Source organism: Lissotriton vulgaris, chromosome 7 (genome assembly GCF_964263255.1).
Source record: "Lissotriton vulgaris chromosome 7, aLisVul1.2, whole genome shotgun sequence".
Classification (NCBI taxonomy): Eukaryota; Metazoa; Chordata; class Amphibia; order Caudata; family Salamandridae; genus Lissotriton; species Lissotriton vulgaris.
The window spans coordinates 1390133907-1390157057 of record NC_141695.1 but is presented as its reverse complement, the minus strand read 5'-3'; the positions used below and the strand labels follow the sequence as shown (position 1 = coordinate 1390157057).

The 23151-nt window shown below is 45.3% G+C and overlaps 12 non-coding genes across 12 annotated transcripts; all 12 read right to left on the bottom strand.

The window, feature by feature from the left end:
- Positions 1–1626: 1626 nt before the first annotated feature.
- On the bottom strand, positions 1627–1733 carry LOC147704752 (U6 spliceosomal RNA). Its single transcript, XR_015297731.1, has one exon. It is a non-coding gene; the product is annotated as a U6 spliceosomal RNA (small nuclear RNA).
- A 1797-nt stretch (positions 1734–3530) lies between these two features.
- Positions 3531–3637, bottom strand: LOC147704751 (U6 spliceosomal RNA). Its single transcript, XR_015297730.1, has one exon. It is a non-coding gene; the product is annotated as a U6 spliceosomal RNA (small nuclear RNA).
- Positions 3638–5434: 1797 nt separating this feature from the next.
- On the bottom strand, positions 5435–5541 carry LOC147704750 (U6 spliceosomal RNA). Its single transcript, XR_015297729.1, has one exon. It is a non-coding gene; the product is annotated as a U6 spliceosomal RNA (small nuclear RNA).
- Positions 5542–7338: 1797 nt separating this feature from the next.
- LOC147704749 (U6 spliceosomal RNA) lies at positions 7339–7445 on the bottom strand. The gene has a single exon (XR_015297728.1). It is a non-coding gene; the product is annotated as a U6 spliceosomal RNA (small nuclear RNA).
- Positions 7446–9242: 1797 nt separating this feature from the next.
- LOC147704748 (U6 spliceosomal RNA) lies at positions 9243–9349 on the bottom strand. Its single transcript, XR_015297727.1, has one exon. It is a non-coding gene; the product is annotated as a U6 spliceosomal RNA (small nuclear RNA).
- Positions 9350–11146: 1797 nt separating this feature from the next.
- Positions 11147–11253, bottom strand: LOC147704747 (U6 spliceosomal RNA). The gene has a single exon (XR_015297726.1). It is a non-coding gene; the product is annotated as a U6 spliceosomal RNA (small nuclear RNA).
- Positions 11254–13050: 1797 nt separating this feature from the next.
- Positions 13051–13157, bottom strand: LOC147704746 (U6 spliceosomal RNA). Its single transcript, XR_015297725.1, has one exon. It is a non-coding gene; the product is annotated as a U6 spliceosomal RNA (small nuclear RNA).
- A 1797-nt stretch (positions 13158–14954) lies between these two features.
- LOC147704745 (U6 spliceosomal RNA) lies at positions 14955–15061 on the bottom strand. Its single transcript, XR_015297724.1, has one exon. It is a non-coding gene; the product is annotated as a U6 spliceosomal RNA (small nuclear RNA).
- Positions 15062–16858: 1797 nt separating this feature from the next.
- On the bottom strand, positions 16859–16965 carry LOC147704744 (U6 spliceosomal RNA). Its single transcript, XR_015297723.1, has one exon. It is a non-coding gene; the product is annotated as a U6 spliceosomal RNA (small nuclear RNA).
- A 1797-nt stretch (positions 16966–18762) lies between these two features.
- LOC147704743 (U6 spliceosomal RNA) lies at positions 18763–18869 on the bottom strand. The gene has a single exon (XR_015298284.1). It is a non-coding gene; the product is annotated as a U6 spliceosomal RNA (small nuclear RNA).
- A 1799-nt stretch (positions 18870–20668) lies between these two features.
- LOC147704742 (U6 spliceosomal RNA) lies at positions 20669–20775 on the bottom strand. Its single transcript, XR_015297721.1, has one exon. It is a non-coding gene; the product is annotated as a U6 spliceosomal RNA (small nuclear RNA).
- Positions 20776–22572: 1797 nt separating this feature from the next.
- Positions 22573–22679, bottom strand: LOC147704741 (U6 spliceosomal RNA). Its single transcript, XR_015298283.1, has one exon. It is a non-coding gene; the product is annotated as a U6 spliceosomal RNA (small nuclear RNA).
- Between the last annotated feature and the right edge of the window lie 472 nt (positions 22680–23151).

Genomic DNA, 23151 nt, shown 5'->3' with positions numbered 1-23151 from the left:
CACCGTAAGTATGTAGATTATACCAGGTTTGCAAAGGCTCCTGGGTCGGGCTACAGACAAGGAGCATTGTGACGTCACGCTGCCTGTGGAACAGTGATATTAAAGGTGAAACAGCTGCACAGTAGGTTAGGTGAAGGGCTCTGAGAGTGGAAAGGCAGCATGCTTGGGTCCCTGGACAAGGTGAGCTTATGATAATGTGTCTGAATGTTCACCTGTGTTGTAATATTAAACCCCTTATTGTTGTAAACGCCTACTTACTAAGGAGTTCTCAAGCTCAGCCCCACACAGACCTGGAACTGATTATGTTAATGCAAACTATTTAAGAAACTGAGCCTGATCTAAAAGATTTCCTTGGATCTAGGACCATTTCGCCTAGCTTTTAGGTGCTTCCTTCTCCTAAAGTCCTTTGTAAAACTTGGGAAAACCTCACAGAACAGACTTCCAGGAGGTCAGATGGGTTTCCTTGTGCCTTCACACACACATACACACACTTTCTAGCCCACTTAAGGACAAAAGGATGTGTAAGTCTACATAGGGCCAGTGGCGCAATGGATAACGCGTCTGACTACGGATCAGAAGATTGTAGGTTCGACTCCTATCTGGCTCGGAAGGGTTGTAGGTCCCTGTTTGATTATATTCCTGTGGAATTTTTATTTACCTCAGACTTGTTGTAGGTTCAATATTCTCCAGCAGGACTCATCCAGCAGTTGTTCCACGGTAGAGCGCAAGTAATAGGACCACAGCTAGTTAAACGTTTCCCATTTGCTGCTGGACTCTATGTGATGGCCGTCACGTGGTGTGCTGCTTTTGTATTTCAACATGGGTCCCTGATACTCTTAATTGCGAAAAAGCTTGTTGACAAAAGTGTGTGTGCGCGAGGGTCTGTGGACGTAGGCAGGTGTGTGCACTTGAATGCTTACCCATTTACATGTGTGAGAGGAACAAACCAACTCCCTGTGGGCTGCAGGCTTACAACTGGTAGCCCCAGTAGCCAGGCAGAACCACAGGTAAGGAGAGAGAAAAAGTTGGTCCATTATTAGAGAAGGACCATAAGCATCTTGCACTGCTACCTTCTTCCCCTCTCAGGCACGATCGGCACGATCGGCCAAGACCTCTCTATTAGGGTAGAGGGTGAACATTTCTTGGACCTCAGAAACTGAGGGATGTAGACCCAATATGTCCTCCAAGCGCCTAGACACCTGGTGCCCAATCTGGCATGGTGTTTTTCAGCTTACCCGACCAATCCGGTTGCAAGGTGGACTTTAACAATACTGCTAAAAAGGCACTCCCAGACATCCCTGAGGCCTTCATTTGCATAGGCCCTGCCCTTCTCTTTGTCCTGCTTCCCACAAAGCAACACAACACTGCAGCAGTATAGATTTGGGGGTGGTGAAGAATAATGACAGTGAGGCTAAAAAAGAGAAAGAAAAGTCCCAGAAGTCCTGCAGGCTTCCTTGCTAAATGCAGCTGAACATAGAGCGCACCTTCTTTACTGCAAAGCAAATACATTAAAAATGTTGAGGAGAGACTAATTGAAAAATACATATTACGGGGACAGCACTGGGACCTGCTTTATTTTTTCAATTAGTCTTGAAAACAAAAAAGATTTCTCTCCTGAAAGCTGTTAAAAATATGGAACGCTTCACGAATTTGCGTGTCATCCTTGCGCAGGGGCCATGCTAATCTTCTCTGTATCGTTCCAATTTTAGTATATGTGCTGCCGAAGCGAGCACACTTTATTGATGAACTGACAATGTTTATAAACTCTCTAAATCTACAGTCTCTAGACATAGGGTGGCCTGGCAGAGATGCTCAGATGGCCAGTACGCATTCAAATCTGAGCCAATGGTCAAAAATGTATGAAGAGTAGCAATCCATTATTCTTCACTGCATTTGTGGTCCAAGACTAAACACACCGTAAGTATGTAGATTATACCAGGTTTGCAAAGGCTCCTGGGTCGGGCTACAGACAAGGAGCATTGTGACGTCACGCTGCCTGTGGAACAGTGATATTAAAGGTGAAACAGCTGCACAGTAGGTTAGGTGAAGGGCTCTGAGAGTGGAAAGGCAGCATGCTTGGGTCCCTGGACAAGGTGAGCTTATGATAATGTGTCTGAATGTTCACCTGTGTTGTAATATTAAACCCCTTATTGTTGTAAACGCCTACTTACTAAGGAGTTCTCAAGCTCAGCCCCACACAGACCTGGAACTGATTATGTTAATGCAAACTATTTAAGAAACTGAGCCTGATCTAAAAGATTTCCTTGGATCTAGGACCATTTCGCCTAGCTTTTAGGTGCTTCCTTCTCCTAAAGTCCTTTGTAAAACTTGGGAAAACCTCACAGAACAGACTTCCAGGAGGTCAGATGGGTTTCCTTGTGCCTTCACACACACATACACACACTTTCTAGCCCACTTAAGGACAAAAGGATGCATAAGTCTACATAGGGCCAGTGGCGCAATGGATAACGCGTCTGACTACGGATCAGAAGATTGTAGGTTCGACTCCTATCTGGCTCGGAAGGGTTGTAGGTCCCTGTTTGATTATATTCCTGTGGAATTTTTATTTACCTCAGACTTGTTGTAGGTTCAATATTCTCCAGCAGGACTCATCCAGCAGTTGTTCCACGGTAGAGCGCAAGTAATAGGACCACAGCTAGTTAAACGTTTCCCATTTGCTGCTGGACTCTGTGTGATGGCCGTCACGTGGTGTGCTGCTTTTGTATTTCAACATGGGTCCCTGATACTCTTAATTGCGAAAAAGCTTGTTGACAAAAGTGTGTGTGCGCGAGGGTCTGTGGACGTAGGCAGGTGTGTGCACTTGAATGCTTACCCATTTACATGTGTGAGAGGAACAAACCAACTCCCTGTGGGCTGCAGGCTTACAACTGGTAGCCCCAGTAGCCAGGCAGAACCACAGGTAAGGAGAGAGAGAAAGTTGGTCCATTATTAGAGAAGGACCATAAGCATCTTGCACTGCTACCTTCTTCCCCTCTCAGCCACGATCGGCCAAGACCTCTCTATTAGGGTAGAGGGTGAACATTTCTTGGACCTCAGAAACTGAGGGATGTAGACCCAATATGTCCTCCAAGCGCCTAGACACCTGGTGCCCAATCTGGCATGGTGTTTTTCAGCTTACCCGACCAATCCGGTTGCAAGGTGGACTTTAACAATACTGCTAAAAAGGCACTCCCAGACATCCCTGAGGCCTTCATTTGCATAGGCCCTGCCCTTCTCTTTGTCCTGCTTCCCACAAAGCAACACAACACTGCAGCAGTATAGATTTGGGGGTGGTGAAGAATAATGACAGTGAGGCTAAAAAAGAGAAAGAAAAGTCCCAGAAGTCCTGCAGGCTTCCTTGCTAAATGCAGCTGAACATAGAGCGCACCTTCTTTACTGCAAAGCAAATACATTAAAAATGTTGAGGAGAGACTAATTGAAAAATACATATTACGGGGACAGCACTGGGACCTGCTTTATTTTTTCAATTAGTCTTGAAAACAAAAAAGATTTCTCTCCTGAAAGCTGTTAAAAATATGGAACGCTTCACGAATTTGCGTGTCATCCTTGCGCAGGGGCCATGCTAATCTTCTCTGTATCGTTCCAATTTTAGTATATGTGCTGCCGAAGCGAGCACACTTTATTGATGAACTGACAATGTTTATAAACTCTCTAAATCTACAGTCTCTAGACATAGGGTGGCCTGGCAGAGATGCTCAGATGGCCAGTACGCATTCAAATCTGAGCCAATGGTCAAAAATGTATGAAGAGTAGCAATCCATTATTCTTCACTGCATTTGTGGTCCAAGACTAAACACACCGTAAGTATGTAGATTATACCAGGTTTGCAAAGGCTCCTGGGTCGGGCTACAGACAAGGAGCATTGTGACGTCACGCTGCCTGTGGAACAGTGATATTAAAGGTGAAACAGCTGCACAGTAGGTTAGGTGAAGGGCTCTGAGAGTGGAAAGGCAGCATGCTTGGGTCCCTGGACAAGGTGAGCTTATGATAATGTGTCTGAATGTTCACCTGTGTTGTAATATTAAACCCCTTATTGTTGTAAACGCCTACTTACTAAGGAGTTCTCAAGCTCAGCCCCACACAGACCTGGAACTGATTATGTTAATGCAAACTATTTAAGAAACTGAGCCTGATCTAAAAGATTTCCTTGGATCTAGGACCATTTCGCCTAGCTTTTAGGTGCTTCCTTCTCCTAAAGTCCTTTGTAAAACTTGGGAAAACCTCACAGAACAGACTTCCAGGAGGTCAGATGGGTTTCCTTGTGCCTTCACACACACATACACACACTTTCTAGCCCACTTAAGGACAAAAGGATGCGTAAGTCTACATAGGGCCAGTGGCGCAATGGATAACGCGTCTGACTACGGATCAGAAGATTGTAGGTTCGACTCCTATCTGGCTCGGAAGGGTTGTAGGTCCCTGTTTGATTATATTCCTGTGGAATTTTTATTTACCTCAGACTTGTTGTAGGTTCAATATTCTCCAGCAGGACTCATCCAGCAGTTGTTCCACGGTAGAGCGCAAGTAATAGGACCACAGCTAGTTAAACGTTTCCCATTTGCTGCTGGACTCTATGTGATGGCCGTCACGTGGTGTGCTGCTTTTGTATTTCAACATGGGTCCCTGATACTCTTAATTGCGAAAAAGCTTGTTGACAAAAGTGTGTGTGCGCGAGGGTCTGTGGACGTAGGCAGGTGTGTGCACTTGAATGCTTACCCATTTACATGTGTGAGAGGAACAAACCAACTCCCTGTGGGCTGCAGGCTTACAACTGGTAGCCCCAGTAGCCAGACAGAACCACAGGTAAGGAGAGAGAGAAAGTTGGTCCATTATTAGAGAAGGACCATAAGCATCTTGCACTGCTACCTTCTTCCCCTCTCAGCCACGATCGGCCAAGACCTCTCTATTAGGGTAGAGGGCGAACATTTCTTGGACCTCAGAAACTGAGGGATGTAGACCCAATATGTCCTCCAAGCGCCTAGACACCTGGTGCCCAATCTGGCATGGTGTTTTTCAGCTTACCCGACCAATCCGGTTGCAAGGTGGACTTTAACAATACTGCTAAAAAGGCACTCCCAGACATCCCTGAGGCCTTCATTTGCATAGGCCCTGCCCTTCTCTTTGTCCTGCTTCCCACAAAGCAACACAACACTGCAGCAGTATAGATTTGGGGGTGGTGAAGAATAATGACAGTGAGGCTAAAAAAGAGAAAGAAAAGTCCCAGAAGTCCTGCAGGCTTCCTTGCTAAATGCAGCTGAACATAGAGCGCACCTTCTTTACTGCAAAGCAAATACATTAAAAATGTTGAGGAGAGACTAATTGAAAAATACATATTACGGGGACAGCACTGGGACCTGCTTTATTTTTTCAATTAGTCTTGAAAACAAAAAAGATTTCTCTCCTGAAAGCTGTTAAAAATATGGAACGCTTCACGAATTTGCGTGTCATCCTTGCGCAGGGGCCATGCTAATCTTCTCTGTATCGTTCCAATTTTAGTATATGTGCTGCCGAAGCGAGCACACTTTATTGATGAACTGACAATGTTTATAAACTCTCTAAATCTACAGTCTCTAGACATAGGGTGGCCTGGCAGAGATGCTCAGATGGCCAGTACGCATTCAAATCTGAGCCAATGGTCAAAAATGTATGAAGAGTAGCAATCCATTATTCTTCACTGCATTTGTGGTCCAAGACTAAACACACCGTAAGTATGTAGATTATACCAGGTTTGCAAAGGCTCCTGGGTCGGGCTACAGACAAGGAGCATTGTGACGTCACGCTGCCTGTGGAACAGTGATATTAAAGGTGAAACAGCTGCACAGTAGGTTAGGTGAAGGGCTCTGAGAGTGGAAAGGCAGCATGCTTGGGTCCCTGGACAAGGTGAGCTTATGATAATGTGTCTGAATGTTCACCTGTGTTGTAATATTAAACCCCTTATTGTTGTAAACGCCTACTTACTAAGGAGTTCTCAAGCTCAGCCCCACACAGACCTGGAACTGATTATGTTAATGCAAACTATTTAAGAAACTGAGCCTGATCTAAAAGATTTCCTTGGATCTAGGACCATTTCGCCTATCTTTTAGGTGCTTCCTTCTCCTAAAGTCCTTTGTAAAACTTGGGAAAACCTCACAGAACAGACTTCCAGGAGGTCAGATGGGTTTCCTTGTGCCTTCACACACACATACACACACTTTCTAGCCCACTTAAGGACAAAAGGATGCGTAAGTCTACATAGGGCCAGTGGCGCAATGGATAACGCGTCTGACTACGGATCAGAAGATTGTAGGTTCGACTCCTATCTGGCTCGGAAGGGTTGTAGGTCCCTGTTTGATTATATTCCTGTGGAATTTTTATTTACCTCAGACTTGTTGTAGGTTCAATATTCTCCAGCAGGACTCATCCAGCAGTTGTTCCACGGTAGAGCGCAAGTAATAGGACCACAGCTAGTTAAACGTTTCCCATTTGCTGCTGGACTCTATGTGATGGCCGTCACGTGGTGTGCTGCTTTTGTATTTCAACATGGGTCCCTGATACTCTTAATTGCGAAAAAGCTTGTTGACAAAAGTGTGTGTGCGCGAGGGTCTGTGGACGTAGGCAGGTGTGTGCACTTGAATGCTTACCCATTTACATGTGTGAGAGGAACAAACCAACTCCCTGTGGGCTGCAGGCTTACAACTGGTAGCCCCAGTAGCCAGGCAGAACCACAGGTAAGGAGAGAGAGAAAGTTGGTCCATTATTAGAGAAGGACCATAAGCATCTTGCACTGCTACCTTCTTCCCCTCTCAGCCACGATCGGCCAAGACCTCTCTATTAGGGTAGAGGGTGAACATTTCTTGGACCTCAGAAACTGAGGGATGTAGACCCAATATGTCCTCCAAGCGCCTAGACACCTGGTGCCCAATCTGGCATGGTGTTTTTCAGCTTACCCGACCAATCCGGTTGCAAGGTGGACTTTAACAATACTGCTAAAAAGGCACTCCCAGACATCCCTGAGGCCTTCATTTGCATAGGCCCTGCCCTTCTCTTTGTCCTGCTTCCCACAAAGCAACACAACACTGCAGCAGTATAGATTTGGGGGTGGTGAAGAATAATGACAGTGAGGCTAAAAAAGAGAAAGAAAAGTCCCAGAAGTCCTGCAGGCTTCCTTGCTAAATGCAGCTGAACATAGAGCGCACCTTCTTTACTGCAAAGCAAATACATTAAAAATGTTGAGGAGAGACTAATTGAAAAATACATATTACGGGGACAGCACTGGGACCTGCTTTATTTTTTCAATTAGTCTTGAAAACAAAAAAGATTTCTCTCCTGAAAGCTGTTAAAAATATGGAACGCTTCACGAATTTGCGTGTCATCCTTGCGCAGGGGCCATGCTAATCTTCTCTGTATCGTTCCAATTTTAGTATATGTGCTGCCGAAGCGAGCACACTTTATTGATGAACTGACAATGTTTATAAACTCTCTAAATCTACAGTCTCTAGACATAGGGTGGCCTGGCAGAGATGCTCAGATGGCCAGTACGCATTCAAATCTGAGCCAATGGTCAAAAATGTATGAAGAGTAGCAATCCATTATTCTTCACTGCATTTGTGGTCCAAGACTAAACACACCGTAAGTATGTAGATTATACCAGGTTTGCAAAGGCTCCTGGGTCGGGCTACAGACAAGGAGCATTGTGACGTCACGCTGCCTGTGGAACAGTGATATTAAAGGTGAAACAGCTGCACAGTAGGTTAGGTGAAGGGCTCTGAGAGTGGAAAGGCAGCATGCTTGGGTCCCTGGACAAGGTGAGCTTATGATAATGTGTCTGAATGTTCACCTGTGTTGTAATATTAAACCCCTTATTGTTGTAAACGCCTACTTACTAAGGAGTTCTCAAGCTCAGCCCCACACAGACCTGGAACTGATTATGTTAATGCAAACTATTTAAGAAACTGAGCCTGATCTAAAAGATTTCCTTGGATCTAGGACCATTTCGCCTATCTTTTAGGTGCTTCCTTCTCCTAAAGTCCTTTGTAAAACTTGGGAAAACCTCACAGAACAGACTTCCAGGAGGTCAGATGGGTTTCCTTGTGCCTTCACACACACATACACACACTTTCTAGCCCACTTAAGGACAAAAGGATGCGTAAGTCTACATAGGGCCAGTGGCGCAATGGATAACGCGTCTGACTACGGATCAGAAGATTGTAGGTTCGACTCCTATCTGGCTCGGAAGGGTTGTAGGTCCCTGTTTGATTATATTCCTGTGGAATTTTTATTTACCTCAGACTTGTTGTAGGTTCAATATTCTCCAGCAGGACTCATCCAGCAGTTGTTCCACGGTAGAGCGCAAGTAATAGGACCACAGCTAGTTAAACGTTTCCCATTTGCTGCTGGACTCTATGTGATGGCCGTCACGTGGTGTGCTGCTTTTGTATTTCAACATGGGTCCCTGATACTCTTAATTGCGAAAAAGCTTGTTGACAAAAGTGTGTGTGCGCGAGGGTCTGTGGACGTAGGCAGGTGTGTGCACTTGAATGCTTACCCATTTACATGTGTGAGAGGAACAAACCAACTCCCTGTGGGCTGCAGGCTTACAACTGGTAGCCCCAGTAGCCAGGCAGAACCACAGGTAAGGAGAGAGAGAAAGTTGGTCCATTATTAGAGAAGGACCATAAGCATCTTGCACTGCTACCTTCTTCCCCTCTCAGCCACGATCGGCCAAGACCTCTCTATTAGGGTAGAGGGTGAACATTTCTTGGACCTCAGAAACTGAGGGATGTAGACCCAATATGTCCTCCAAGCGCCTAGACACCTGGTGCCCAATCTGGCATGGTGTTTTTCAGCTTACCCGACCAATCCGGTTGCAAGGTGGACTTTAACAATACTGCTAAAAAGGCACTCCCAGACATCCCTGAGGCCTTCATTTGCATAGGCCCTGCCCTTCTCTTTGTCCTGCTTCCCACAAAGCAACACAACACTGCAGCAGTATAGATTTGGGGGTGGTGAAGAATAATGACAGTGAGGCTAAAAAAGAGAAAGAAAAGTCCCAGAAGTCCTGCAGGCTTCCTTGCTAAATGCAGCTGAACATAGAGCGCACCTTCTTTACTGCAAAGCAAATACATTAAAAATGTTGAGGAGAGACTAATTGAAAAATACATATTACGGGGACAGCACTGGGACCTGCTTTATTTTTTCAATTAGTCTTGAAAACAAAAAAGATTTCTCTCCTGAAAGCTGTTAAAAATATGGAACGCTTCACGAATTTGCGTGTCATCCTTGCGCAGGGGCCATGCTAATCTTCTCTGTATCGTTCCAATTTTAGTATATGTGCTGCCGAAGCGAGCACACTTTATTGATGAACTGACAATGTTTATAAACTCTCTAAATCTACAGTCTCTAGACATAGGGTGGCCTGGCAGAGATGCTCAGATGGCCAGTACGCATTCAAATCTGAGCCAATGGTCAAAATTGTATGAAGAGTAGCAATCCATTATTCTTCACTGCATTTGTGGTCCAAGACTAAACACACCGTAAGTATGTAGATTATACCAGGTTTGCAAAGGCTCCTGGGTCGGGCTACAGACAAGGAGCATTGTGACGTCACGCTGCCTGTGGAACAGTGATATTAAAGGTGAAACAGCTGCACAGTAGGTTAGGTGAAGGGCTCTGAGAGTGGAAAGGCAGCATGCTTGGGTCCCTGGACAAGGTGAGCTTATGATAATGTGTCTGAATGTTCACCTGTGTTGTAATATTAAACCCCTTATTGTTGTAAACGCCTACTTACTAAGGAGTTCTCAAGCTCAGCCCCACACAGACCTGGAACTGATTATGTTAATGCAAACTATTTAAGAAACTGAGCCTGATCTAAAAGATTTCCTTGGATCTAGGACCATTTCGCCTAGCTTTTAGGTGCTTCCTTCTCCTAAAGTCCTTTGTAAAACTTGGGAAAACCTCACAGAACAGACTTCCAGGAGGTCAGATGGGTTTCCTTGTGCCTTCACACACACATACACACACTTTCTAGCCCACTTAAGGACAAAAGGATGCGTAAGTCTACATAGGGCCAGTGGCGCAATGGATAACGCGTCTGACTACGGATCAGAAGATTGTAGGTTCGACTCCTATCTGGCTCGGAAGGGTTGTAGGTCCCTGTTTGATTATATTCCTGTGGAATTTTTATTTACCTCAGACTTGTTGTAGGTTCAATATTCTCCAGCAGGACTCATCCAGCAGTTGTTCCACGGTAGAGCGCAAGTAATAGGACCACAGCTAGTTAAACGTTTCCCATTTGCTGCTGGACTCTATGTGATGGCCGTCACGTGGTGTGCTGCTTTTGTATTTCAACATGGGTCCCTGATACTCTTAATTGCGAAAAAGCTTGTTGACAAAAGTGTGTGTGCGCGAGGGTCTGTGGATGTAGGCAGGTGTGTGCACTTGAATGCTTACCCATTTACATGTGTGAGAGGAACAAACCAACTCCCTGTGGGCTGCAGGCTTACAACTGGTAGCCCCAGTAGCCAGGCAGAACCACAGGTAAGGAGAGAGAGAAAGTTGGTCCATTATTAGAGAAGGACCATAAGCATCTTGCACTGCTACCTTCTTCCTCTCTCAGCCACGATCGGCCAAGACCTCTCTATTAGGGTAGAGGGCGAACATTTCTTGGACCTCAGAAACTGAGGGATGTAGACCCAATATGTCCTCCAAGCGCCTAGACACCTGGTGCCCAATCTGGCATGGTGTTTTTCAGCTTACCCGACCAATCCGGTTGCAAGGTGGACTTTAACAATACTGCTAAAAAGGCACTCCCAGACATCCCTGAGGCCTTCATTTGCATAGGCCCTGCCCTTCTCTTTGTCCTGCTTCCCACAAAGCAACACAACACTGCAGCAGTATAGATTTGGGGGTGGTGAAGAATAATGACAGTGAGGCTAAAAAAGAGAAAGAAAAGTCCCAGAAGTCCTGCAGGCTTCCTTGCTAAATGCAGCTGAACATAGAGCGCACCTTCTTTACTGCAAAGCAAATACATTAAAAATGTTGAGGAGAGACTAATTGAAAAATACATATTACGGGGACAGCACTGGGACCTGCTTTATTTTTTCAATTAGTCTTGAAAACAAAAAAGATTTCTCTCCTGAAAGCTGTTAAAAATATGGAACGCTTCACGAATTTGCGTGTCATCCTTGCGCAGGGGCCATGCTAATCTTCTCTGTATCGTTCCAATTTTAGTATATGTGCTGCCGAAGCGAGCACACTTTATTGATGAACTGACAATGTTTATAAACTCTCTAAATCTACAGTCTCTAGACATAGGGTGGCCTGGCAGAGATGCTCAGATGGCCAGTACGCATTCAAATCTGAGCCAATGGTCAAAAATGTATGAAGAGTAGCAATCCATTATTCTTCACTGCATTTGTGGTCCAAGACTAAACACACCGTAAGTATGTAGATTATACCAGGTTTGCAAAGGCTCCTGGGTCGGGCTACAGACAAGGAGCATTGTGACGTCACGCTGCCTGTGGAACAGTGATATTAAAGGTGAAACAGCTGCACAGTAGGTTAGGTGAAGGGCTCTGAGAGTGGAAAGGCAGCATGCTTGGGTCCCTGGACAAGGTGAGCTTATGATAATGTGTCTGAATGTTCACCTGTGTTGTAATATTAAACCCCTTATTGTTGTAAACGCCTACTTACTAAGGAGTTCTCAAGCTCAGCCCCACACAGACCTGGAACTGATTATGTTAATGCAAACTATTTAAGAAACTGAGCCTGATCTAAAAGATTTCCTTGGATCTAGGACCATTTCGCCTATCTTTTAGGTGCTTCCTTCTCCTAAAGTCCTTTGTAAAACTTGGGAAAACCTCACAGAACAGACTTCCAGGAGGTCAGATGGGTTTCCTTGTGCCTTCACACACACATACACACACTTTCTAGCCCACTTAAGGACAAAAGGATGCGTAAGTCTACATAGGGCCAGTGGCGCAATGGATAACGCGTCTGACTACGGATCAGAAGATTGTAGGTTTGACTCCTATCTGGCTCGGAAGGGTTGTAGGTCCCTGTTTGATTATATTCCTGTGGAATTTTTATTTACCTCAGACTTGTTGTAGGTTCAATATTCTCCAGCAGGACTCATCCAGCAGTTGTTCCACGGTAGAGCGCAAGTAATAGGACCACAGCTAGTTAAACGTTTCCCATTTGCTGCTGGACTCTATGTGATGGCCGTCACGTGGTGTGCTGCTTTTGTATTTCAACATGGGTCCCTGATACTCTTAATTGCGAAAAAGCTTGTTGACAAAAGTGTGTGTGCGCGAGGGTCTGTGGACGTAGGCAGGTGTGTGCACTTGAATGCTTACCCATTTACATGTGTGAGAGGAACAAACCAACTCCCTGTGGGCTGCAGGCTTACAACTGGTAGCCCCAGTAGCCAGGCAGAACCACAGGTAAGGAGAGAGAGAAAGTTGGTCCATTATTAGAGAAGGACCATAAGCATCTTGCACTGCTACCTTCTTCCCCTCTCAGCCACGATCGGCCAAGACCTCTCTATTAGGGTAGAGGGTGAACATTTCTTGGACCTCAGAAACTGAGGGATGTAGACCCAATATGTCCTCCAAGCGCCTAGACACCTGGTGCCCAATCTGGCATGGTGTTTTTCAGCTTACCCGACCAATCCGGTTGCAAGGTGGACTTTAACAATACTGCTAAAAAGGCACTCCCAGACATCCCTGAGGCCTTCATTTGCATAGGCCCTGCCCTTCTCTTTGTCCTGCTTCCCACAAAGCAACACAACACTGCAGCAGTATAGATTTGGGGGTGGTGAAGAATAATGACAGTGAGGCTAAAAAAGAGAAAGAAAAGTCCCAGAAGTCCTGCAGGCTTCCTTGCTAAATGCAGCTGAACATAGAGCGCACCTTCTTTACTGCAAAGCAAATACATTAAAAATGTTGAGGAGAGACTAATTGAAAAATACATATTACGGGGACAGCACTGGGACCTGCTTTATTTTTTCAATTAGTCTTGAAAACAAAAAAGATTTCTCTCCTGAAAGCTGTTAAAAATATGGAACGCTTCACGAATTTGCGTGTCATCCTTGCGCAGGGGCCATGCTAATCTTCTCTGTATCGTTCCAATTTTAGTATATGTGCTGCCGAAGCGAGCACACTTTATTGATGAACTGACAATGTTTATAAACTCTCTAAATCTACAGTCTCTAGACATAGGGTGGCCTGGCAGAGATGCTCAGATGGCCAGTACGCATTCAAATCTGAGCCAATGGTCAAAAATGTATGAAGAGTAGCAATCCATTATTCTTCACTGCATTTGTGGTCCAAGACTAAACACACCGTAAGTATGTAGATTATACCAGGTTTGCAAAGGCTCCTGGGTCGGGCTACAGACAAGGAGCATTGTGACGTCACGCTGCCTGTGGAACAGTGATTTTAAAGGTGAAACAGCTGCACAGTAGGTTAGGTGAAGGGCTCTGAGAGTGGAAAGGCAGCATGCTTGGGTCCCTGGACAAGGTGAGCTTATGATAATGTGTCTGAATGTTCACCTGTGTTGTAATATTAAACCCCTTATTGTTGTAAACGCCTACTTACTAAGGAGTTCTCAAGCTCAGCCCCACACAGACCTGGAACTGATTATGTTAATGCAAACTATTTAAGAAACTGAGCCTGATCTAAAAGATTTCCTTGGATCTAGGACCATTTCGCCTAGCTTTTAGGTGCTTCCTTCTCCTAAAGTCCTTTGTAAAACTTGGGAAAACCTCACAGAACAGACTTCCAGGAGGTCAGATGGGTTTCCTTGTGCCTTCACACACACATACACACACTTTCTAGCCCACTTAAGGACAAAAGGATGCGTAAGTCTACATAGGGCCAGTGGCGCAATGGATAACGCGTCTGACTACGGATCAGAAGATTGTAGGTTCGACTCCTATCTGGCTCGGAAGGGTTGTAGGTCCCTGTTTGATTATATTCCTGTGGAATTTTTATTTACCTCAGACTTGTTGTAGGTTCAATATTCTCCAGCAGGACTCATCCAGCAGTTGTTCCACGGTAGAGCGCAAGTAATAGGACCACAGGTAGTTAAACGTTTCCCATTTGCTGCTGGACTCTATGTGATGGCCGTCACGTGGTGTGCTGCTTTTGTATTTCAACATGGGTCCCTGATACTCTTAATTGCGAAAAAGCTTGTTGACAAAAGTGTGTGTGCGCGAGGGTCTGTGGACGTAGGCAGGTGTGTGCACTTGAATGCTTACCCATTTACATGTGTGAGAGGAACAAACCAACTCCCTGTGGGCTGCAGGCTTACAACTGGTAGCCCCAGTAGCCAGGCAGAACCACAGGTAAGGAGAGAGAGAAAGTTGGTCCATTATTAGAGAAGGACCATAAGCATCTTGCACTGCTACCTTCTTCCCCTCTCAGCCACGATCGGCCAAGACCTCTCTATTAGGGTAGAGGGTGAACATTTCTTGGACCTCAGAAACTGAGGGATGTAGACCCAATATGTCCTCCAAGCGCCTAGACACCTGGTGCCCAATCTGGCATGGTGTTTTTCAGCTTACCCGACCAATCCGGTTGCAAGGTGGACTTTAACAATACTGCTAAAAAGGCACTCCCAGACATCCCTGAGGCCTTCATTTGCATAGGCCCTGCCCTTCTCTTTGTCCTGCTTCCCACAAAGCAACACAACACTGCAGCAGTATAGATTTGGGGGTGGTGAAGAATAATGACAGTGAGGCTAAAAAAGAGAAAGAAAAGTCCCAGAAGTCCTGCAGGCTTCCTTGCTAAATGCAGCTGAACATAGAGCGCACCTTCTTTACTGCAAAGCAAATACATTAAAAATGTTGAGGAGAGACTAATTGAAAAATACATATTACGGGGACAGCACTGGGACCTGCTTTATTTTTTCAATTAGTCTTGAAAACAAAAAAGATTTCTCTCCTGAAAGCTGTTAAAAATATGGAACGCTTCACGAATTTGCGTGTCATCCTTGCGCAGGGGCCATGCTAATCTTCTCTGTATCGTTCCAATTTTAGTATATGTGCTGCCGAAGCGAGCACACTTTATTGATGAACTGACAATGTTTATAAACTCTCTAAATCTACAGTCTCTAGACATAGGGTGGCCTGGCAGAGATGCTCAGATGGCCAGTACGCATTCAAATCTGAGCCAATGGTCAAAAATGTATGAAGAGTAGCAATCCATTATTCTTCACTGCATTTGTGGTCCAAGACTAAACACACCGTAAGTATGTAGATTATACCAGGTTTGCAAAGGCTCCTGGGTCGGGCTACAGACAAGGAGCATTGTGACGTCACGCTGCCTGTGGAACAGTGATATTAAAGGTGAAACAGCTGCACAGTAAGTTAGGTGAAGGGCTCTGAGAGTGGAAAGGCAGCATGCTTGGGTCCCTGGACAAGGTGAGCTTATGATAATGTGTCTGAATGTTCACCTGTGTTGTAATATTAAACCCCTTATTGTTGTAAACGCCTACTTACTAAGGAGTTCTCAAGCTCAGCCCCACACAGACCTGGAACTGATTATGTTAATGCAAACTATTTAAGAAACTGAGCCTGATCTAAAAGATTTCCTTGGATCTAGGACCATTTCGCCTAGCTTTTAGGTGCTTCCTTCTCCTAAAGTCCTTTGTAAAACTTGGGAAAACCTCACAGAACAGACTTCCAGGAGGTCAGATGGGTTTCCTTGTGCCTTCACACACACATACACACACTTTCTAGCCCACTTAAGGACAAAAGGATGCATAAGTCTACATAGGGCCAGTGGCGCAATGGATAACGCGTCTGACTACGGATCAGAAGATTGTAGGTTCGACTCCTATCTGGCTCGGAAGGGTTGTAGGTCCCTGTTTGATTATATTCCTGTGGAATTTTTATTTACCTCAGACTTGTTGTAGGTTCAATATTCTCCAGCAGGACTCATCCAGCAGTTGTTCCACGGTAGAGCGCAAGTAATAGGACCACAGCTAGTTAAACGTTTCCCATTTGCTGCTGGACTCTATGTGATGGCCGTCACGTGGTGTGCTGCTTTTGTATTTCAACATGGGTCCCTGATACTCTTAATTGCGAAAAAGCTTGTTGACAAAAGTGTGTGTGCGCGAGGGTCTGTGGACGTAGGCAGGTGTGTGCACTTGAATGCTTACCCATTTACATGTGTGAGAGGAACAAACCAACTCCCTGTGGGCTGCAGGCTTACAACTGGTAGCCCCAGTAGCCAGGCAGAACCACAGGTAAGGAGAGAGAGAAAGTTGGTCCATTATTAGAGAAGGACCATAAGCATCTTGCACTGCTACCTTCTTCCCCTCTCAGCCACGATCGGCCAAGACCTCTCTATTAGGGTAGAGGGTGAACATTTCTTGGACCTCAGAAACTGAGGGATGTAGACCCAATATGTCCTCCAAGCGCCTAGACACCTGGTGCCCAATCTGGCATGGTGTTTTTCAGCTTACCCGACCAATCCGGTTGCAAGGTGGACTTTAACAATACTGCTAAAAAGGCACTCCCAGACATCCCTGAGGCCTTCATTTGCATAGGCCCTGCCCTTCTCTTTGTCCTGCTTCCCACAAAGCAACACAACACTGCAGCAGTATAGATTTGGGGGTGGTGAAGAATAATGACAGTGAGGCTAAAAAAGAGAAAGAAAAGTCCCAGAAGTCCTGCAGGCTTCCTTGCTAAATGCAGCTGAACATAGAGCGCACCTTCTTTACTGCAAAGCAAATACATTAAAAATGTTGAGGAGAGACTAATTGAAAAATACATATTACGGGGACAGCACTGGGACCTGCTTTATTTTTTCAATTAGTCTTGAAAACAAAAAAGACTTCTCTCCTGAAAGCTGTTAAAAATATGGAACGCTTCACGAATTTGCGTGTCATCCTTGCGCAGGGGCCATGCTAATCTTCTCTGTATCGTTCCAATTTTAGTATATGTGCTGCCGAAGCGAGCACACTTTATTGATGAACTGACAATGTTTATAAACTCTCTAAATCTACAGTCTCTAGACATAGGGTGGCCTGGCAGAGATGCTCAGATGGCCAGTACGCATTCAAATCTGAGCCAATGGTCAAAAATGTATGAAGAGTAGCAATCCATTATTCTTCACTGCATTTGTGGTCCAAGACTAAACACACCGTAAGTATGTAGATTATACCAGGTTTGCAAAGGCTCCTGGGTCGGGCTACAGACAAGGAGCATTGTGACGTCACGCTGCCTGTGGAACAGTGATATTAAAGGTGAAACAGCTGCACAGTAGGTTAGGTGAAGGGCTCTGAGAGTGGAAAGGCAGCATGCTTGGGTCCCTGGACAAGGTGAGCTTATGATAATGTGTCTGAATGTTCACCTGTGTTGTAATATTAAACCCCTTATTGTTGTAAACGCCTACTTACTAAGGAGTTCTCAAGCTCAGCCCCACACAGACCTGGAACTGATTATGTTAATGCAAACTATTTAAGAAACTGAGCCTGATCTAAAAGATTTCCTTGGATCTAGGACCATTTCGCCTAGCTTTTAGGTGCTTCCTTCTCCTAAAGTCCTTTGTAAAACTTGGGAAAACCTCACAGAACAGACTTCCAGGAGGTCAGATGGGTTTCCTTGTGCCTTCACACACACATACACACACTTTCTAGCCCACTTAAGGACAAAAGGATGCGTAAGTCTACATAGGGCCAGTGGCGCAATGGATAACGCGTCTGACTACGGATCAGAAGATTGTAGGTTCGACTCCTATCTGGCTCGGAAGGGTTGTAGGTCCCTGTTTGATTATATTCCTGTGGAATTTTTATTTACCTCAGACTTGTTGTAGGTTCAATATTCTCCAGCAGGACTCATCCAGCAGTTGTTCCACGGTAGAGCGCAAGTAATAGGACCACAGCTAGTTAAACGTTTCCCATTTGCTGCTGGACTCTATGTGATGGCCGTCACGTGGTGTGCTGCTTTTGTATTTCAACATGGGTCCCTGATACTCTTAATTGCGAAAAAGCTTGTTGACAAAAGTGTGTGTGCGCGAGGGTCTGTGGACGTAGGCAGGTGTGTGCACTTGAATGCTTACCCATTTACATGTGTGAGAGGAACAAACCAACTCCCTGTGGGCTGCAGGCTTACAACTGGTAGCCCCAGTAGCCAGGCAGAACCACAGGTAAGGAGAGAGAGAAAGTTGGTCCATTATTAGAGAAGGACCATAAGCATCTTGCACTGCTACCTTCTTCCCCTCTCAGCCACGATCGGCCAAGACCTCTCTATTAGGGTAGAGGGTGAACATTTCTTGGACCTCAGAAACTGAGGGATGTAGACCCAATATGTCCTCCAAGCGCCTAGACACCTGGTGCCCAATCTGGCATGGTGTTTTTCAGCTTACCCGACCAATCCGGTTGCAAGGTGGACTTTAACAATACTGCTAAAAAGGCACTCCCAGACATCCCTGAGGCCTTCATTTGCATAGGCCCTGCCCTTCTCTTTGTCCTGCTTCCCACAAAGCAACACAACACTGCAGCAGTATAGATTTGGGGGTGGTGAAGAATAATGACAGTGAGGCTAAAAAAGAGAAAGAAAAGTCCCAGAAGTCCTGCAGGCTTCCTTGCTAAATGCAGCTGAACATAGAGCGCACCTTCTTTACTGCAAAGCAAATACATTAAAAATGTTGAGGAGAGACTAATTGAAAAATACATATTACGGGGACAGCACTGGGACCTGCTTTATTTTTTCAATTAGTCTTGAAAACAAAAAAGATTTCTCTCCTGAAAGCTGTTAAAAATATAGAACGCTTCACGAATTTGCGTGTCATCCTTGCGCAGGGGCCATGCTAATCTTCTCTGTATCGTTCCAATTTTAGTATATGTGCTGCCGAAGCGAGCACACTTTATTGATGAACTGACAATGTTTATAAACTCTCTAAATCTACAGTCTCTAGACATAGGGTGGCCTGGCAGAGATGCTCAGATGGCCAGTACGCATTCAAATCTGAGCCAATGGTCAAAAATGTATGAAGAGTAGCAATCCATTATTCTTCACTGCATTTGTGGTCCAAGACTAAACACACCGTAAGTATGTAGATTATACCAGGTTTGCAAAGGCTCCTGGGTCGGGCTACAGACAAGGAGCATTGTGACGTCACGCTGCCTGTGGAACAGTGATATTAAAGGTGAAACAGCTGCACAGTAGGTTAGGTGAAGGGCTCTGAGAGTGGAAAGGCAGCATGCTTGGGTCCCTGGACAAGGTGAGCTTATGATAATGTGTCTGAATGTTCACCTGTGTTGTAATATTAAACCCCTTATTGTTGTAAACGCCTACTTACTAAGGAGTTCTCAAGCTCAGCCCCACACAGACCTGGAACTGATTATGTTAATGCAAACTATTTAAGAAACTGAGCCTGATCTAAAAGATTTCCTTGGATCTAGGACCATTTCGCCTAGCTTTTAGGTGCTTCCTTCTCCTAAAGTCCTTTGTAAAACTTGGGAAAACCTCACAGAACAGACTTCCAGGAGGTCAGATGGGTTTCCTTGTGCCTTCACACACACATACACACACTTTCTAGCCCACTTAAGGACAAAAGGATGCGTAAGTCTACATAGGGCCAGTGGCGCAATGGATAACGCGTCTGACTACGGATCAGAAGATTGTAGGTTCGACTCCTATCTGGCTCGGAAGGGTTGTAGGTCCCTGTTTGATTATATTCCTGTGGAATTTTTATTTACCTCAGACTTGTTGTAGGTTCAATATTCTCCAGCAGGACTCATCCAGCAGTTGTTCCGCGGTAGAGCGCAAGTAATAGGACCACAGCTAGTTAAACGTTTCCCATTTGCTGCTGGACTCTATGTGATGGCCGTCACGTGGTGTGCTGCTTTTGTATTTCAACATGGGTCCCTGATACTCTTAATTGCGAAAAAGCTTGTTGACAAAAGTGTGTGTGCGCGAGGGTCTGTGGACGTAGGCAGGTGTGTGCACTTGAATGCTTACCCATTTACATGTGTGAGAGGAACAAACCAACTCCCTGTGGGCTGCAGGCTTACAACTGGTAGCCCCAGTAGCCAGGCAGAACCACAGGTAAGGAGAGAGAGAGAAAGTTGGTCCATTATTAGAGAAGGCCCATAAGCATCTTGCACTGCTACCTTCTTCCCCTCTCAGCCACGATCGGCCAAGACCTCTCTATTAGGGTAGAGGGTGAACATTTCTTGGACCTCAGAAACTGAGGGATGTAGACCCAATATGTCCTCCAAGCGCCTAGACACCTGGTGCCCAATCTGGCATGGTGTTTTTCAGCTTACCCGACCAATCCGGTTGCAAGGTGGACTTTAACAATACTGCTAAAAAGGCACTCCCAGACATCCCTGAGGCCTTCATTTGCATAGGCCCTGCCCTTCTCTTTGTCCTGCTTCCCACAAAGCAACACAACACTGCAGCAGTATAGATTTGGGGGTGGTGAAGAATAATGACAGTGAGGCTAAAAAAGAGAAAGAAAAGTCCCAGAAGTCCTGCAGGCTTCCTTGCTAAATGCAGCTGAACATAGAGCGCACCTTCTTTACTGCAAAGCAAATACATTAAAAATGTTGAGGAGAGACTAATTGAAAAATACATATTACGGGGACAGCACTGGGACCTGCTTTATTTTTTCAATTAGTCTTGAAAACAAAAAAGATTTCTCTCCTGAAAGCTGTTAAAAATATGGAACGCTTCACGAATTTGCGTGTCATCCTTGCGCAGGGGCCATGCTAATCTTCTCTGTATCGTTCCAATTTTAGTATATGTGCTGCCGAAGCGAGCACACTTTATTGATGAACTGACAATGTTTATAAACTCTCTAAATCTACAGTCTCTAGACATAGGGTGGCCTGGCAGAGATGCTCAGATGGCCAGTACGCATTCAAATCTGAGCCAATGGTCAAAAATGTATGAAGAGTAGCAATCCATTATTCTTCACTGCATTTGTGGTCCAAGACTAAACACACCGTAAGTATGTAGATTATACCAGGTTTGCAAAGGCTCCTGGGTCGGGCTACAGACAAGGAGCATTGTGACGTCACGCTGCCTGTGGAACAGTGATTTTAAAGGTGAAACAGCTGCACAGTAGGTTAGGTGAAGGGCTCTGAGAGTGGAAAGGCAGCATGCTTGGGTCCCTGGACAAGGTGAGCTTATGATAATGTGTCTGAATGTTCACCTGTGTTGTAATATTAAACCCCTTATTGTTGTAAACGCCTACTTACTAAGGAGTTCTCAAGCTCAGCCCCACACAGACCTGGAACTGATTATGTTAATGCAAACTATTTAAGAAACTGAGCCTGATCTAAAAGATTTCCTTGGATCTAGGACCATTTCGCCTAGCTTTTAGGTGCTTCCTTCTCCTAAAGTCCTTTGTAAAACTTGGGAAAACCTCACAGAACAGACTTCCAGGAGGTCAGATGGGTTTCCTTGTGCCTTCACACACACATACACACACTTTCTAGCCCACTTAAGGACAAAAGGATGCGTAAGTCTACATAGGGCCAGTGGCGCAATGGATAACGCGTCTGACTACGGATCAGAAGATTGTAGGTTCGACTCCTATCTGGCTCGGAAGGGTTGTAGGTCCCTGTTTGATTATATTCCTGTGGAATTTTTATTTACCTCAGGCTTGTTGTAGGTTCAATATTCTCCAGCAGGACTCATCCAGCAGTTGTTCCACGGTAGAGCGCAAGTAATAGGACCACAGCTAGTTAAACGTTTCCCATTTGCTGCTGGACTCTATGTGATGGCCGTCACGTGGTGTGCTGCTTTTGTATTTCAACATGGGTCCCTGATACTCTTAATTGCGAAAAAGCTTGTTGACAAAAGTGTGTGTGCGCGAGGGTCTGTGGACGTAGGCAGGTGTGTGCACTTGAATGCTTACCCATTTACATGTGTGAGAGGAACAAACCAACTCCCTGTGGGCTGCAGGCTTACAACTGGTAGCCCCAGTAGCCAGGCAGAACCACAGGTAAGGAGAGAGAGAAAGTTGGTCCATTATTAGAGAAGGACCATAAGCATCTTGCACTGCTACCTTCTTCCCCTCTCAGCCACGATCGGCCAAGACCTCTCTATTAGGGTAGAGGGTGAACATTTCTTGGACCTCAGAAACTGAGGGATGTAGACCCAATATGTCCTCCAAGCGCCTAGACACCTGGTGCCCAATCTGGCATGGTGTTTTTCAGCTTACCCGACCAATCCGGTTGCAAGGTAGACTTTAACAATACTGCTAAAAAGGCACTCCCAGACATCCCTGAGGCCTTCATTTGCATAGGCCCTGCCCTTCTCTTTGTCCTGCTTCCCACAAATCAACACAACACTGCAGCAGTATAGATTTGGGGGTGGTGAAGAATAATGACAGTGAGGCTAAAAAAGAGAAAGAAAAGTCCCAGAAGTCCTGCAGGCTTCCTTGCTAAATGCAGCTGAACATAGAGCGCACCTTCTTTACTGCAAAGCAAATACATTAAAAATGTTGAGGAGAGACTAATTGAAAAATACATATTACGGGGACAGCACTGGGACCTGCTTTATTTTTTCAATTAGTCTTGAAAACAAAAAAGATTTCTCTCCTGAAAGCTGTTAAAAATATAGAACGCTTCACGAATTTGCGTGTCATCCTTGCGCAGGGGCCATGCTAATCTTCTCTGTATCGTTCCAATTTTAGTATATGTGCTGCCGAAGCGAGCACACTTTATTGATGAACTGACAATGTTTATAAACTCTCTAAATCTACAGTCTCTAGACATAGGGTGGCCTGGCAGAGATGCTCAGATGGCCAGTACGCATTCAAATCTGAGCCAATGGTCAAAAATGTATGAAGAGTAGCAATCCATTATTCTTCACTGCATTTGTGGTCCAAGACTAAACACACCGTAAGTATGTAGATTATACCAGGTTTGCAAAGGCTCCTGGGTCGGGCTACAGACAAGGAGCATTGTGACGTCACGCTGCCTGTGGAACAGTGATATTAAAGGTGAAACAGCTGCACAGTAGGTTAGGTGAAGGGCTCTGAGAGTGGAAAGGCAGCATGCTTGGGTCCCTGGACAAGGTGAGCTTATGATAATGTGTCTGAATGTTCACCTGTGTTGTAATATTAAACCCCTTATTGTTGTAAACGCCTACTTACTAAGGAGTTCTCAAGCTCAGCCCCACACAGACCT